Source organism: Pseudophryne corroboree, chromosome 9 (genome assembly GCF_028390025.1).
Source record: "Pseudophryne corroboree isolate aPseCor3 chromosome 9, aPseCor3.hap2, whole genome shotgun sequence".
NCBI lineage: Eukaryota > Metazoa > Chordata > Amphibia > Anura > Myobatrachidae > Pseudophryne > Pseudophryne corroboree.
The window spans coordinates 267,490,881-267,507,230 of NC_086452.1; the positions used below are offsets into that span (position 1 = coordinate 267,490,881).

The 16,350-nt window shown below is 49.6% G+C and overlaps 1 protein-coding gene across 4 annotated transcripts in view; it reads right to left on the reverse strand.

Moving 5' to 3' along the window:
* The window catches only part of FIRRM (FIGNL1 interacting regulator of recombination and mitosis), a 926,412-nt gene that overhangs the window by 877,058 nt on the left and 33,004 nt on the right, over positions 1-16,350 (reverse strand). The window lies entirely within an intron of this gene.

Here is a 16,350-nt window from a genome sequence, read left to right on the forward strand (position 1 = left end):
GCCGTATCTGGAGACGGTAACGCCACATGATAAGCGTGTGAGCGCCTTATCCACCCTAAGGGGTGTTTCCCAACGCGCCCTACCTTCTGGCGGGAAAAGGTATAACGCCAATATTTGCTATCGGGGTAAACCCACGCCTCATCACACACTTCATTTTATTTTATCTGATTCAGGAAAAACTACGGTAGTTTTTTCACTCCCACATAATACCCATCTTTGTGGTACTTGTAGTATCAGAAATATGTAACAACTCCTTCATTGCCCTTAACGTGTGGCCCTAATGAGGAATACGTTTGTTTATTCACCGTCGACACTGGATTCAGTGTCCGTGTCTGTGTCTGTGTCGACCGACTAAGGTAAACGGGCGTTTTAAACCCCTGACGGTGTTTTTGAGACGTCTGGACCGGTACTAATTGTTTGTCGGCCGTCTCATGTCGTCAACCGACCTTGCAGCGTGTTGACATTATCACGTAATTCCCTAAATAAGCCATCCATTCCGGTGTCGACTCCCTAGAGAGTGACATCACCATTACAGGCAATTGCTCCGCCTCCTCACCAACATCGTCCTCATACATGTCGACACACACGTACCGACACACAGCACACACACAGGGAATGCTCTGATAGAGGACAGGACCCACTAGCCCTTTGGAGAGACAGATGGAGAGTTTGCCAGCACACACCAAAAACGCTATAATTATATAGGGACAACCTTATATAAGTGTTTTCCCTTATAGCATCTTTATATATATTTCTAACGCCAAATTAATGCCCCCCCTCTCTGTTTTAACCCTGTTTCTGTAGTGCAGTGCAGGGGAGAGCCTGGGAGCCTTCTGTGAGGGAAAATGGCGCTGTGTGCTGAGGAGATAGGCCCCGCCCCTTTTTCGGCGGGCTCGTCTCCCGCTCTTTAACGGATTCTGGCAGGGGTTAAATATCTCCATATAGCCCCCGGAGGCTATATGTGAGGTATTTTTTGCCAAAAAATAGGTTTACATTGCTTCCCAGGGCGCCCCCCCCCCAGCGCCCTGCACCCTCAGTGACTGCCGTGTGAAGTGTGCTGAGAGCAATGGCGCACAGCTGCAGTGCTGTGCGCTACCTTATTGAAGACAGGACGGAGGAGTCTTCTGCCGCCGATTCTGGACCTTCTTCTCTTTTCAGCATCTGCAAGGGGGCCGGCGGCGAGGCTCCGGTGACCATCCAGGCTGTACCTGTGATCGTCCCTCTGGAGCTAATGTCCAGTAGCCAAAGAAGCCAATCCATCCTGCACGCAGGTGAGTTCACTTCTTCTCCCCTAAGTCCCTCGTTGCAGTGATCCTGTTGCCAGCAGGACTCACTGTAAAATAAAAAACCTAAGCTAAACTTTTCTAAGCAGCTCTTTAGGAGAGCCACCTAGATTGCACCCTTCTCGGACGGGCACAAAAACCTAACTGAGGCTTGGAGAAGGGTCATAGGGGGAGGAGCCAGTGCACACCACCTGATCCTAAAGCTTAACTTTTGTGCCCTGTCTCCTGCGGAGCCGCTATTCCCCATGGTCCTTTCAGGAACCCCAGCATCCACTAGGACGATAGAGAAAAATCAGTTAAGGGAATCATCTGTAAACTCCATTATGTCCCCCTTTGGATTCTATTATTAACTCCCAGGTCCAAGTCCATTCCCAGACTGACGGAAGAGCATTAGACGAGTTCCCACCGGTGTGGGCTCCAGCCAGATAGACCCAGCGACATGCGGCGGATGTGGTAGAAACAGAAGACAATATCCGCTTCTGCGAACCTAACAAGGCTGCAGAGCTCTTACCTTTTCACCTTCCACTATCTGCACAGAAAGGGAAAAAAGAACGGTATCGAACCGGTTAAAATGACTGCATCCCACAAAAGAATGCGTCACCAACCATTGTGAGGGAATCTAACTCACGAAGGTAGACTACCAGTGGTATCCGCCGAGAGTGACTTAACTGAGGCATCCCCAAACAGCAGTACACAGTCACAGGGAAAAACTCCAGTACCTCTCGGAGTCAGCCTCAGCATTCCCCCGGCCACACCTCCTGTAGACACACGGGAGCCTGCCGCAATGTTATAGAGAAGAACCAACATAAGAAACATCCCCTCTCTCTCTCTAGGGTAATTCTATTGGATGCCTTTCCGAATACAAGCACTCCCCCATACGCATGTAATGCAAATAACTTCAAAGCATATAAATAAAATATCACTTAGCTTCCTGTATACGATCCTTTGCGACAGGGCCCCGTGTCGACCAGGAGTTGACTTTCACAGTATTCTATCCGCAGCGGGAAAAGAATAAACACTCGGACTCCTCGTGAGGATCTGAGACCAACTCGTCACGGCCGACCTAGAGCTTTATCAACAGAGCGACCAGCACACGAGAAGGAAAACTTTTACTTCAGCATTCATGAGAAATCGTAATATGAATATACATATTGCAATAAAAAAAAAAAATATATATATATATATATATATATATATATATATATATATATATATATATATATATATATATATATATATATATATATATATGCACACACACACACATACATATAAGCAGATTGTCCGGACCCGCCGGGTCATAGTGACATTAAGGTGTTCTGAATGTGTATGACCATGTACTGAATGCCCAAGTTGTGGATCTAACCAGGAAACCTTATGGTCGACAGAAAACCTAGTATTCGTCGACAGCAGGGAGTAGTAACCAGGCAAAATAACATACTTGCGGCCCGAGGGAAGTATACATATATAATTTTAATCTCACTTCCACACAAATACTACCATGTCTGTGCTCGAGCTACAGGTCCATGGAACCGTACCATACAGATACATATAAATATAAATACAGGTATAAGTTAGTTACAGCATGTTCATTTACACCCAGTAATAACAGTTGGTGCCAACAGGGTCACCCATATACTACTGTGTCTTTCCTACAGTGTTTACTTTTGAAAAGCATACAACTACCGACCTGCTGACACAGCATCTACTGAATCAAGTATCAACAGGAGTCGGCGATGCCGACAGATTCCCATAGCTGTTTGCGACAGAGCACTCTCACATGTCGACACATGTGCACTAAAAATCTATAGTGGGTATATCTGACAGGGAAAACACAGACATATATGCACAACTCAATGATTACATGCCCATTATCTAATATAGTGCTCTATTTTATGCTATATTGCACTAACCACTGTGCCCCCTTCGGTTTTCACTGCTGCTGTATACAGTGCTTTGGCAGGGACTGTGGAGAAAATGGCGCTGTATAATGTTGTGAGGGCTAAGCCATGCCCCCTTCTCGGCGCGCTTCAGCCCCGCTGTTATATTAGCGTTTCATGCTGGCGGAGGTCCGTATACAGTGTCCAAGCACTGTATACATGCTTAGCCAGGCTACTTAGTGAGGTATATTGCTGCCCCCCCACCCCGCGCCCTGCACCCTTGTAGTGCCGTTGGTGTGTGGGAGCAATGGCACGCTGCGCGGTACCTCTGCGACTCTGAAGTCTTCTGCCGTCACTGAAGTCTTCTGTTCTTCTAATACTCACCCGGCTTCTTTCTTCTGGCTTCTGTGAGGGGGGTGACTGTGCGGCTCCGGGAACAAGCAGCTAGGCGCACCAAGTGATCGAACCCTCTGGAGCTAATGGTGTCCAGTAGCCTAAGAAGCAGAGCCCTTAACTCAGAAGAAGTAGGTCTGACTTCTCTCCCCTCAGTCCCACGAAGCAGAGAGCCTGTAGCCAGCAGGTCTTTCTGAAAATAAAAAACCTAACAAAGTCTTTTCAGAGAAACTCAGTAGAGTTCCCCTAGTGTGTGTCCAGTCTCTCCTGGGCACAGACTCTAACGGAGGTCTGGAGGAGGGGAATAGAGGGAGTATGCCAGTTCACACCCATTCAAAGTCTTATAGTGTGCCCATATCTCCTGCGGATCCGTCTATACCCCATGGTCCTTACGGAGTCCCCAGCATCCTCTAGGACGTATGAGAAAGAGTAGGTAGATGTTAGTCACATAGAACCACATTCTCACGACAGGAGAAGGGACTAGCAGCTAACGCCATACAAACCCATAGAAGCTAGGTGCGTCAGGGTGGGCGCCCTGTGGAACCAATGTACCTCGCAGAAAGAGATTTAACCATGGTAAGTCTACCATAAATCTCCTTTTCTGCAGCGGGGTACATTGGTTTCCACAGGGAAACATCGGGGATGTCCTAAAGCAGTTCCTTATGGGAGGGGACGCGCCGTAGCGGGTTTGAGAATCCGGCGTCCAAAGGAAGCATTCTGGGAGGCGGAAGTATCGAAGGCATAGAACCTAATGAACGTGTTCACTGAGGACCACGTAGCCGTCTTCCACAATTGTTCAGAGGACCCGCCTCGGTGGGCCACCCAAGAAGGTCCAACAGACAAAAGTAGAATGGGCTTTGATAGCAGCAGGAGCTGGGACTCCAGCCTGCGCATAGGCTTGTGCAATCACCATTCTAATCCATCTGGCCAAGGTTTGCTTATTCGCCCGAACCCCTCTTCGTCTTATGATTCTCAGTATCTTTGAGATGAGAGGAAGAGGAGGGAACACATAGACCGACTGAAACACCCACGGTGTCACCAGTGCGTCCACTGCAATTGCCTGAGGGTCCCTTGACCTGGCGCAATATCTCGTAAGTTTCTTGCTTGTTGAGGCGTGAAGCCATCCTGTCTATTTGAGGCAGACCCCACTAACTTGCAATCTCTGCGAAGACTTCCTGATGAAGTCCCCACTCTCCTGGATGGAGATCGTGTCTGCTGAGGAAGTCTGCTTCCCAGTTGTCTACTCCCGGAATGAAGACTGCTGTCAGAGCGCTTACATGACTCTCCGCCCATCGAAGAATCTTTGAGGCTTCTGCCATAGCCACTCTGCTCCTTGTGCCACCTTGGCGGTTTACATGAGCCACTGCTGTGATGTTGTCTGACTGATCAGAACCGGTAGACCTTGAAGTAAGGTCTGCACCTGACGAAGGCCGTTGTATATGGCCATTAATTCCAGAATGTTGATGTGTAGACAAGCCTCCTGGCTTGACCACAGACCCTGGAAGTTTCTTCCCTGTGCGACTGCTCCCCATCCTCGGAGACTCGCGTCCGTGGTCACCAGAACCCAGTCCTGGATTCCGAACCTGCAACCCTCTAGAAGGTGAGCACTCTGCAGCCACCACAGGAGAGATATCCTGGCCCGGGGGGACAGGCGGATCATCTGATGCATCTGTAGATGTGACCCGGACCACTTGTCCAGAAGGTCCAACTGAAAGGGTCTGGCATGGAACCTGCCGAATGGAATGGTCTCGTAAGACGCCACCATTTTCCCCAGCACTCGCGTGCAGTGATGTACCGACACCCTGTCTGGCTTCAACAGGTCCCTGACCAAGTCCCGCAGTTCCTGGGCCTTCCCCGTCGGGAGAAAGACCCTCTTTTGTTCCGTGTCCAGAATCATGCCTAAGAAAGGCAATCTGGTTGTTGGAACTAACTGACTTTGGCAGGTTTAGAATCCAACCGTGTTGTTGTAACACCCTCAGAGAGAGTGATACTTTGACCAGCAACTGTTCTCTCGATCTCGCTTTTATCAGGAGATCGTCCAAGTATGGGATAATTGTGACCCCCTGCTTGCGCAGGAGCACCATCATCTCCGCAATTAAATTTGGTAAAAATTCTCGGGGCCGTGGATAGCCCAAACGGCAACGTCAAATTGGTAGTGACAATACTCCACCACAAATCTCAGGAACGCCCGATGAGGTTGATAAATGGGGACATGAAGGTATGCATCCTTTATGTCTAGAGACACCAAATAATCTCCCCCTTCCAGACTTGCAATGACCGCCCTGAGCGACTCCATCTTGAACTTGAACCTCTTTAAGTATAGGTTTAAGGAATTTAAATGTAGAATGGGTCTGACCGAACCGTCCGGTTTCGGGACCACAAACAGGGTTGAGTAATAACTCATCCCCTGCTGCAGCAGGGGAACCTTGACCACCACTTGTTGGAGACACAATTTTTGAATTGCTGCCAAAACTACCTCCCTCTCTGGGGAAGTCGGCAGTGTCGATTTGAAAAACCGGCGAGGAGGCACCTCTTAGAATTCCAGCTTGTACACCTGGGAAACAATGTCTATTGCCCAGGGATCCACCTGAGAGTGAACCCAGACTTGGCTGAAAAGACGAAGACGTGCCCCCACTGGAGCGGACTCCCCCAGCAGAGCCCCAGCGTCATGCGGTGGATTTAGTAGAAGCCGGGGAGGACTTCTGTTCCTGGGAACTGGCTGTAGCTGGCAGCTTTTTCCCCTTGCCCTTACCTCTGGCAAGAAAGGAAGATCCCCGAGCTCTCTTGGATTTATGCGGCCGAAAGGACTGCATCTGATAATGTGGCACTTTCTTAGGCTGTGAGAAAACATAAGGTAAAAAAGTTGATTTACCAGCAGTAGAAACTAGGTCCGCGAGACCTTCCCCAAATAACTCCTCACCTTTGTACGGCAAAACCTCCATATGCCGCTTTGAGTCGGCATCACCCGACCACAGTCGGGTCCACAGGGGTCGCCTGGCAGAAATTGCCATAGCGTTCGCTCTGGACCCCAGTATGCCTATATCCATTTGAGCCTCTCTCATATAAAGGACCGCATCCTTAATATGTCCCAGGGTCAATAAAATAGTTTCCTTATCCATCGCATCCATATCAGCAGATAAGGTATCGGTCCACGCTAGTACAGCGCTACAAACCCAAGCCGACGCTATTGCCGGTCTGAGTAATGTACCGGTATGTGTGTAAATTGACTTCAAGGTAGTTTCCTGCTTGCGGTCAGCAGGATCCCTTAGGGCCGCTGTATCCTGAGACGGCAGCACCACCATTTTGGAAAGGCGCGTCAACGCCTTGTCCACCCTTGGGGAGGATTCCCACCGTATCCTGTCCTTGATAGGGAAAGGATACGCCATAAGAATCCTTTTGGGAATCTGCAGCTTCTTATCTGGAGTTTCCCAAGCACTTTCAAATAACTAATTTAATTCAAAAGAAGGTGGAAAAGTAACCTCAGGCTTCTTTTCTTTAAACATGTGGATGTTAGGATTAGGCACCGCGGGGTCATCTATAATATGCAGCACATCCTTTATAGCAATAATCATATAATGAATACCCTTTGCCAATTTTGGCTGCAACCTCGCATCATCATAATCGACACTAGAGTCAGACTCCGTGTCGGTATCTGTGTCAACTATCTGAGAAAGCGGCCGCTTTTGAGACCCAGAAGGTCCCTGTGACATAGGGAAAGGCAGGGTATGACTCTCTGTGTTGTCCCTGGACTCTGCTTTGTCCAAACGTTTGTGCAATAAATTCACATTTAAAATATTCCACATATCCATCCAGTTGTGTGTCGGCGTTGCCGACGGCGACACCACACTCATGCGCTCCACCTCCTCCCTAGGAGAGCCTTCCGCTTCAGACATGCCGACACACACATACTGACACACCACACGCTCAGGGAAAGCTCTATCTGGAGACAGTTCCCCCACAAGGCCCTTTGGAGAGAGAGAGAGAGAGAGAGAGAGAGAGAGAGAGAGAGAGAGAGAGAGAGAGAGAGAGAGAGAGAGAGAGAGAGAGAGAGAGAGAGAATGCCAGCACACACCCAGCACCAATACTCTTGGGAAAAAGAAAAATATTACCCAGATACAGCGCTATTCACTGCGCCCAATTATGTGCCCCCCCCTTCTTTAAAACCCTCTGTCACCGGTGATCAGCAGGGGAGAGTCCGGGGAGCCAGCTTCTCAGCGTGTGCTTAAGGAGAAAATTGCCCTGGTGAGTGCTGAGGGAGAAGCCCCGCCCCCTCAGTGGCGGGCTTCGGTCCTGCTCTCTCTTTAAACTGGCGGGGTCTCTGAAATAATATCAAACTGATCAATTATATTCCTAAAAGCCAGTGCTGAGGTCTACATTGCAGCCCAGGGCGCCGCCCCCCCCCCCCCCCCCCCCCAGCGTCCTGCACCCCACAGTGAGCGCTGTGTGTTGTGGGAGCTCTGAAGTCTTCTGCCTTCCTATACTCACCTGGCTTCTATCTTCCGGCTCTGCGAGGAGGACGGCGGCGCAGCTCCGGGACGAACCGCTAGGGAAGACCTGCGTTCTGACTCCCTCTGGAGCCAATGGTGTCCAGTAGCCTAAGAAGCAGAGCCTAGCATTTAAGTAGGTCTGCTTCTCTCTCCTCAGTCCCACGATGCAGGGAGAATGTTGCCAGCAGGTCTCCCTGAAAATAAAAAACCTAACAAAATACTTTCTTTTCAGGAAGCTCAGGAGAGCTCCCTGTAGTGCACCCAGTCTCCTCTGGGCACAGTATTAAATTGAGGTCTGGAGGAGGGGCATAGAGGGAGGAGCCAGTGCACACCCATACCTAAAGTTTTTTAGTGCCCATGTCTCCTGTGGAGCCCGTCTATTCCCCATGGTCCTTACGGAGTCCCCAGCATCCTCTAGGACGTAAGAGAAATAGGATTTTAATAACCTACCGGTAAATCCTTTTCTCGTAGTCCGTAGAGGATGCTGGGGCCCATTTTAGTACCATGGGGTATAGACGGTTCCGCAGGAGCCTTCGGCACTTTAAGACTTTTTAACAGTGTGAACTGGCTCCTCACTCTATGCATCTCCTCCAGACCTAGGTTTAGAAAATGTGCCCGGGAGACTGGATGCACACCAGTGGGGCTCTACAGAGTTCTGCTGGAAAAGACTTTGTTAGGTTTTTTTATTATACAGGGAAGCTGCTGGCAACAGCTTCCCTGCTTCGTGGGACTTAGGGTGGGGAAGTAGGAACCAACTTTTCAGTTAGGTTATTTACCTAAGGTGGTGTCTTCTTTCCACCTTAACCAGGAGATTGTGGTTCCGACCTTTAATTCTCCTGAGTTGTCTTCCAAGGAGCGGTCTTTGGATGTGGTACGGGCTCTCAGTATCTATGTGAAGAGAACTGCCTCCGTTAGGAAATCTGATTCTCTTTTTGTATTGTTTGGTTTTCACAAACATGGATGGCCTGCTTCCAAGCAGACCCTGGCCAGATGGATTAGACTGGTGATTGCACATGCTTATGTACAGGCTGGTCGTCCAGCTCCTGCTACCATTAAGGCCCATTCTACTCTGTCGGTTGGACCTTCTTGGGTGGCCCACCGTGGTGCGACCCTTGAACAATTGTGCAAGGCGGCAACGTGGTCTTCAGGGAACACGTTCTTAAGGTTCTATGCCTTTGATACCGCCGCTTCCCAGGATGCTTCCTTTGGACGCCGGGTTCTTGTGCCCGCTACAGTGCGTCCCCTCCCATAAGGAAATGCATTAGGACATCCCCGATGTTAATCCTTGTGAAGTCCAGTGAACCCCGCAGCAGAAAATGAGATTTATGGTAAGAATTTACCGTTGTTAAATCTCTTTCTGCGAGGTACACTGGGCTCCTCAAAGTGCCCACCCTGACTTAGACACTTAGCTTCTTTGGGTTGGTATTGGCATAGCCGCTGAAACCCTCTCCTGTGGCGAGTGTGTGGCGTACTTTGCTACGAGCGGTTGTCATCTCGGATACCTGCTACTGCATTGGGCTGGTTAACAAAACTGAGCTCCCTGTGCATGGATGCGGGGTTATAGAGGAGGCGGCGCTGAGCATCTTGGGAACAGTCAAAAGCTTTGAGTCTGTTGGTGCCTCGGATCAAGATCCTATTCTACACCCCGATGTGAATGCTTGTGTTGCCCAGTGTACCCCGCAGCAGAAATAACTTTTACTAGGAAAACTCAGGAGAGCTCCACTAGATGTGACCTGCTCCTCCGGGCACATTTTCTAAAAAGAGTCTGGTAGGAGGGGCATAGAGGGAGGAGCCAGCCCACACTATCAAATTTTCTCTTACGTCCTAGAGGATGCTGGGGACTCCGTAAGGACCATGGGGATAGATGGGCTCCGCAGGAGACATGGGCACTTTAAGAAAAACTTTAGGTATGGGTGTGCACTGGCTCCTCCCTCTATGCCCCTCCTCCAGACCTCAGTTTGATACTTTGCCCAGAGGAGACAGGGTGCATTACAGGGAGCTCTCCTGAGTTTCCTGTCAGAATGTATTTTAGTTAGGTTTTTTAATTTCAGGGAGCCTGCTGGCAACAGACTCCCTGCATCGAGGGACTGAGGAGAGAGAAACAGACCTACTTCTGTGAGTTTCAAGGCTCTGTTTCTTAGGCTACTGGACGCCATTAGCTCCAGAGGGATTGGTACGCAGGTCTCACCCTCGACGTCCGTCCCAGAGCCGCGCCGCCGTCCTCCTCGCAGAGCCGGAAGATAGTAGCCGGGTGAGTATGAGAAGAAAAGAAGACTTCAGAGGCGGCAGAATACTTCTTGATCTTCACAGAGGTAACGCACAGCAGTAAAGTTGTGCGCCATTACTCCCATACACCTCACACACGACAGTCACTGTAAGGGTGCAGGGCGCAGGGGGGGCGCCCTGGGCAGCATATAAACCACTCCTTTGGCAAAAATACATATATACATGTACAGCTGGGCATTGTACATGTATATAAAGAGCCCCCGACAGTTTAAGATTTTTGAGCGGGACAGAAGCCCGCCACCGAGGGGGCGGGGCTTCTCCCTCAGCACTCACCAGCGCCATTTTCTCCACAGCACAGCGCTGAGGAAGCTCCCCGGACTCTCCCCTGCTTACTCACGGTGACAGAGGGTTTTCAAGAGGGGGGGGTGCACATAATTGGCGCATATACATATAAAAGGCGCTACTGGGTAAACATTTTGTGTTTCTTCCTGGGTCATATAGCGCTGGGTTGTGTGCTGGCATACTCTCTCTCTGTCTCTCCAAAGGGCCTGGTGGGGAAACTGTCTTCAGATAAGAGTTTCCCTGTGTGTGTGTGTGGTGTGTCGGTACGCGTGTGTCGACATGTCTGAGGTAGAAGGCTCGCCTAGGGAGGAGGGGGAGCGTATGAATGTGAGGTCTCCGTCGGCAGCGCCGACACCTGACTGGATGGATATGTGGAATGTTTTAAGTGCTAATGTAAATTTATTGAACAAAAAAGATTAGACAAAGCTGAAGCTAGGGAACAGTCAGGGAGTCAACCCATGTCTGTCCCTATGTCGCCGGGACCTTCAGGGTCTCAAAAGCGCCCACTATCCCAAAATAGGAGACACAGATACCGACACGGTTTCTGACTCCAGTGTCGACTACGATGATGCCAAGTTACAGCCAAAAGTGGCTAAATGTATTCGTTATATGATTATTGCAATAAAAGAGGTTTTGCATATCAGAGGAACCACCTGTCCCTGACACGAGGGTACACATGTATAAGGGAAAGAAACCTGAGGTAACTTTTCCCTCCTCACATGAGTTGAACGAATTATGTGAAAAAGCTTGAGAATCTCCAGACAAAAAAACTGCAGATTCCCAAAAGTATTCTTGTGGCGTATCCTTTCCCGCCAACGGACAGGATACGGTGGGAATCCTCCCCTAGGGTACACAAAGCATTGACACGCTTATCAAAAAAGATAGCGCTGCCATCCCAAGATACAGCTACCCTCAAGGATCCTGCTGACCGCAAGCAGGAGGTTACCATGAAGTCCATTTACACACATTCTGGTACGTTACTCAGACCGGCAATTGCATCGGCCTGGGTTTGTAGCGCTGTAGCAGCATGGACAGATTCCTTATCAGCAGAAATTGAGACCCTAGATAAGGATACCATTTTATTAACCCTAGGGCATATAAAAGTTGCTGTCTTATATATGAGAGATGCTCAAAGAGACATTAGTCTACTGGGTACCAGAATAAACGCTATGTCTATTTCTGCTAGGCGAGTCTTATGGACCCAGCAGTGGACAGGTGATGCCGACTCAAAGAGGCATATGGAGGTTTTGCCTTACAAGGGTGAGGAATTGTTTGGGGAAGGTCTCTCGGACCTCGTCTCCACAGCTACGGCAGGTAAATCGAATTGTTTGCCTTATGTTCCCTCACAGCCTAAGAAAGCGCCACATTATCAAATGCAGTCCTTTCGGTCAAATAAAAGCAAAAGAGTACGTGGATCGTCCTTTCTTGCCAGAGGTAAGGGCAGAGAAAAAAAGCTGCACAACACAGCCAGTTCCCAGGAACAGAAGTCCTTCCCGGCCTCTGCAAAATCTACCGCATGACGCTGGGGCTCCACTGAGAGAGTCCGCCCCAGTGGGGGCACGTCTTCGACTTTTCAGCCACATCTGGGTTCACTCACAGGTGGATCCCTGGGCAATGGAAATTGTTTCCCAGGGATACAAGCTGGAATTCGAAGAGGTGCCTCCTCGACGTTTTTTCAAATCGGCTCTACCGACTTCTCCCCTAGAAAGGGAGATAGTGCTAAATGCAATTTACAAATTGTGTCTTCAACAAGTGGTGGTCGAGGTTCCCCTGCTTCAAAGAGGGAAGGGATACTACTCAACTCGGTTTGTAGTCCCGAAACCGGACGATTCGGTCAGACCCATTTTGATTTTAAAATACCTGAACCTATACTTAAAAACGGTTCAAGTTCAAGATGGAATCGCTCAGAGCGGTCATCGCCAGCCTGGAAGGGGGGGGGAATTTATGGTATCTCTGGACATAAAGGATGCATATCTTCATGTTCCCATTTATCCACCTCACCAGGCATACCTGAGATTTGCGGTACAGGATTGTCATTACCAATTTCAGACGTTGCCGTTTGGGCTTTCCACGGCCCCGAGGATTTTCACCAAGGTAATGGCGGAAATGATGGTGCTCCTGCGCAAGCAGGGTGTCACAATTATCCCAAACTTGTATGATCTCCTCATAAAAGCGAGATCACGAGAGAAGTTACTGAACAGCGTGTCACTTTCACTGAAGGTGTAACAGCAACACGGCTGGATTCTCAATATCCCGAAGTCGCAGCTGGTTCCTACGACTCGTCTGACCTTCTTGGACATGATTCTGGACACAGACCAGAAAAGGGTTTTTCTTCCGATAGAAAAAGCACAGGAACTTATGACTCTAGTCAAGAACCTATTGAAGCCAAAACAAGTGGCAGTACATCATTGCACTCAAGTCCTGGGAAAGATGGTGGCAACATACGAAGCCATTCCCTTCGGCAGGTTCCATGCAAGGACTTTCCAATGGGACCTATTGGACAAGTGATCCGGATCACATCTACAAATTCATCAGCTGATCACCCTGTCCCCCAGAGCCAGGGTATCTCTCATGTGGTGGCTGCAGAGTGCTCACCTTTTAGAAGGCCGCAGGTTCGGCATTCAGGACTGGATCCTGGTGACCACGGACGTGAGCCTCAGAGGGTGGGGAGCAGTCACACAGGGAAGAAACTTCCAAGGACTTTGGACAAGTCAAGAGACTTGTCTTCACATCAACATCCTGGAACCGAGGGCCATATACAACGCCCTACGTCAAGCGGAGAACTTACTTCGCGACCAACCAGTTCTGATCCAGTCAGACAACATCACCGCAGTGGCTCATGTAAACCGCCAAGGTGGCACAAGGAGCAGAGTGGCAATGGCGGAAGCCACCAGGATTCTTCGCTGGGTGGAAAATCATGCAAGCGCACTGTCAGCAGTGTTCATTCCGGGAGTGGACAACTGGGAAGCAGACTTCCTCAGCAGACACGACCTGCATCCAGTAGAGTGGGGACTTGATCAGGAAGTCTTCGCACAGATTGCAAGTCAGTGGGGACTGTCCCAGATAGACATGATGGCATCCCGCCTCAACAAAAAGCTACAGAGGTATTGCGCCAGATCAAAAGACCCTCAGGCGGTAGCAGTAGACGCCCTAGTGACACCGTGGGTGTTCCAGTCGGTCTATGTGTTTCCTCCTCTTCCTCTCATACCCAAGGTGTTGAGAATAATAAGAAAAAGAGGAGTGAGAACAATTCTCATTGTTCCAGATTGGCCACTAAGGGCCTGGTATCCGGATCTGCTGGAAATGCTCACGGGAGATCCGTGGCCTCTTACTCTGCGACAGGACCTGTTGCAACAGGGGCCCTGTCTGTTCCAAGACTTACCGCGGCTGCATTTGACGGTATGGCGGTTGAACGACGGATCCTAGCGGAAAAGGGCATTCCGGATGAGGTCATTCCTACTCTGATAAAGGCTAGGAAAGACGTGACAGCGAAACATTATCACCGGATATGGCGAAAATAAGAATTTACTTACCGATAATTCTATTTCTCGGAGTCCGTAGTGGATGCTGGGGTTCCTGAAAGGACCATGGGGAATAGCGGCTCCGCAGGAGACAGGGCACAAAAAGTAAAGCTTTACGATCAGGTGGTGTGTACTGGCTCCTCCCCCTATGACCCTCCTCCAAGCCTCAGTTCGGTACTGTGCCCGGACGAGCGTACACAATAAGGAAGGATCTTGAATCCCGGGTAAGACTCATACCAGCCACACCAATCACACCGTACAACCTGTGATCTAAACCCAGTTAACAGTATGATAACAGCGGAGCCTCTGAAAAGATGGCTCACAACAATAATAACCCGATTTTTGTAACTATGTACAAGTAATGCAGATAATCCGCACTTGGGATGGGCGCCCAGCATCCACTACGGACTCCGAGAAATAGAATTATCGGTAAGTAAATTCTTATTTTCTCTATCGTCCTAGTGGATGCTGGGGTTCCTGAAAGGACCATGGGGATTATACCAAAGCTCCCAAACGGGCGGGAGAGTGAGGATGACTCTGCAGCACCGAATGAGAGAACTCCAGGTCCTCCTTAGCCAGGGTATCAAATTTGTAGAATTTTACAAACGTGTTCTCCCCCGACCACGTAGCCGCTCGGCAGAGTTGTAATGCCGAGACCCCTCGGGCAGCCGCCCAAGAAGAACCCACCTTCCTTGTGGAGTGGGCTTTTACCGATTTTGGCTGTGGCAGGCCTGCCACAGAATGTGCAAGCTGAATCGTACTACAAATCCAGCGAGCAATAGTCTGCTTAGACGCAGGAGCGCCCAACTTGTTGGGAGCATATAGTATAAACAGCGAGTCAGATTTCCTGACTCCAGCTGTCCTTGAAATGTATATTTTTAAAGCTCTGACAACGTCCAACAACTTGGAGTCCTCCAAGTCGCTTGTAGCCGCAGGCACTACAATAGGTTGGTTCAGATGAAATGCTGACACCACCTTAGGGAGAAAATGCGGACGAGTCCGCAGTTCTGCCCTGTCCGAACGGAAAATCAGATATGGGCTTTTGTAAGATAAAGCTGCCAGTTCTGACACTCTCCTGGCCGAAGCCAGGGCTAGTAGCATGGTCACTTTCCATGTGAGATATTTCAAATCCACAGTTTTTAGTGGTTCAAACCAATGAGATTTGAGAAAGTCCAAAACAACATTGAGATCCCACGGTGCCACTGGAGGCACCACAGGGGGCTGTATATGCAGCACTCCCTTAACAAAAGTCTGGACTTCAGGAACTGAAGCCAATTCTTTTTGGAAGAAAATCGACAGGGCCGAAATTTGAACCTTAATAGATCCCAATTTGAGACCCATAGACAATCCTGATTGCAGGAAATGTAGGAATCGACCCAGTTGAAATTCCTCCGTCGGAGCACTCCGATCCTCGCACCACGCAACATATTTTCGCCAAATGCGGTGATAATGTTGCGCGGTTACTTCCTTCCTTGCTTTAATCAAAGTAGGAATGACTTCTTCCGGCATGCCTTTTTCCTTTAGGATCCGGCGTTCAACCGCCATGCCGTCAAACGCAGCCGCGGTAAGTCTTGAAACAGACAGGGACCCTGCTGAAGCAAGTCCCTTCTCAGAGGTAGAGGCCACGGATCTTCCGTGATCATCTCTTGAAGTTCCGGGTACCAAGTCCTTCTTGGCCAATCCGGAACCACTAGTATCGTTCTTACGCCTCTTTGCCGTATAATTCTCAATACTTTTGGTATGAGAGGCAGAGGAGGAAACACATACACCGACTGGTACACCCAAGGCGTTACCAGCGCGTCCACAGCTATTGCCTGCGGATCTCTTGACCTGGCGCAATACCTGTCCAGTTTTTTGTTGAGGCGAGACGCCATCATGTCCACCATTGGTCTTTCCCAACGGGTTACCAGCATGTGGAAAACTTCTGGATGAAGTCCCCACTCTCCCGGGTGAAGGTCGTGTCTGCTGAGGAAGTCTGCTTCCCAGTTGTCCACTCCCGGGATGAACACTGCTGACAGTGCTATCACATGATTCTCTGCCCAGCGAAGAATCCTTGCAGCTTCTGCCATTGCACTCCTGCTTCTTGTGCCGCCCTGTCTGTTCACATGGGCGACTGCCGTAATGTTGTCCGACTGGATCAACACCGGTTTTCCTTGAAGCAGAGGTTCTGCCTGGCTTAGAGCATTGTAGATTGCTCTTAGTTCCAGAATGTTTATGT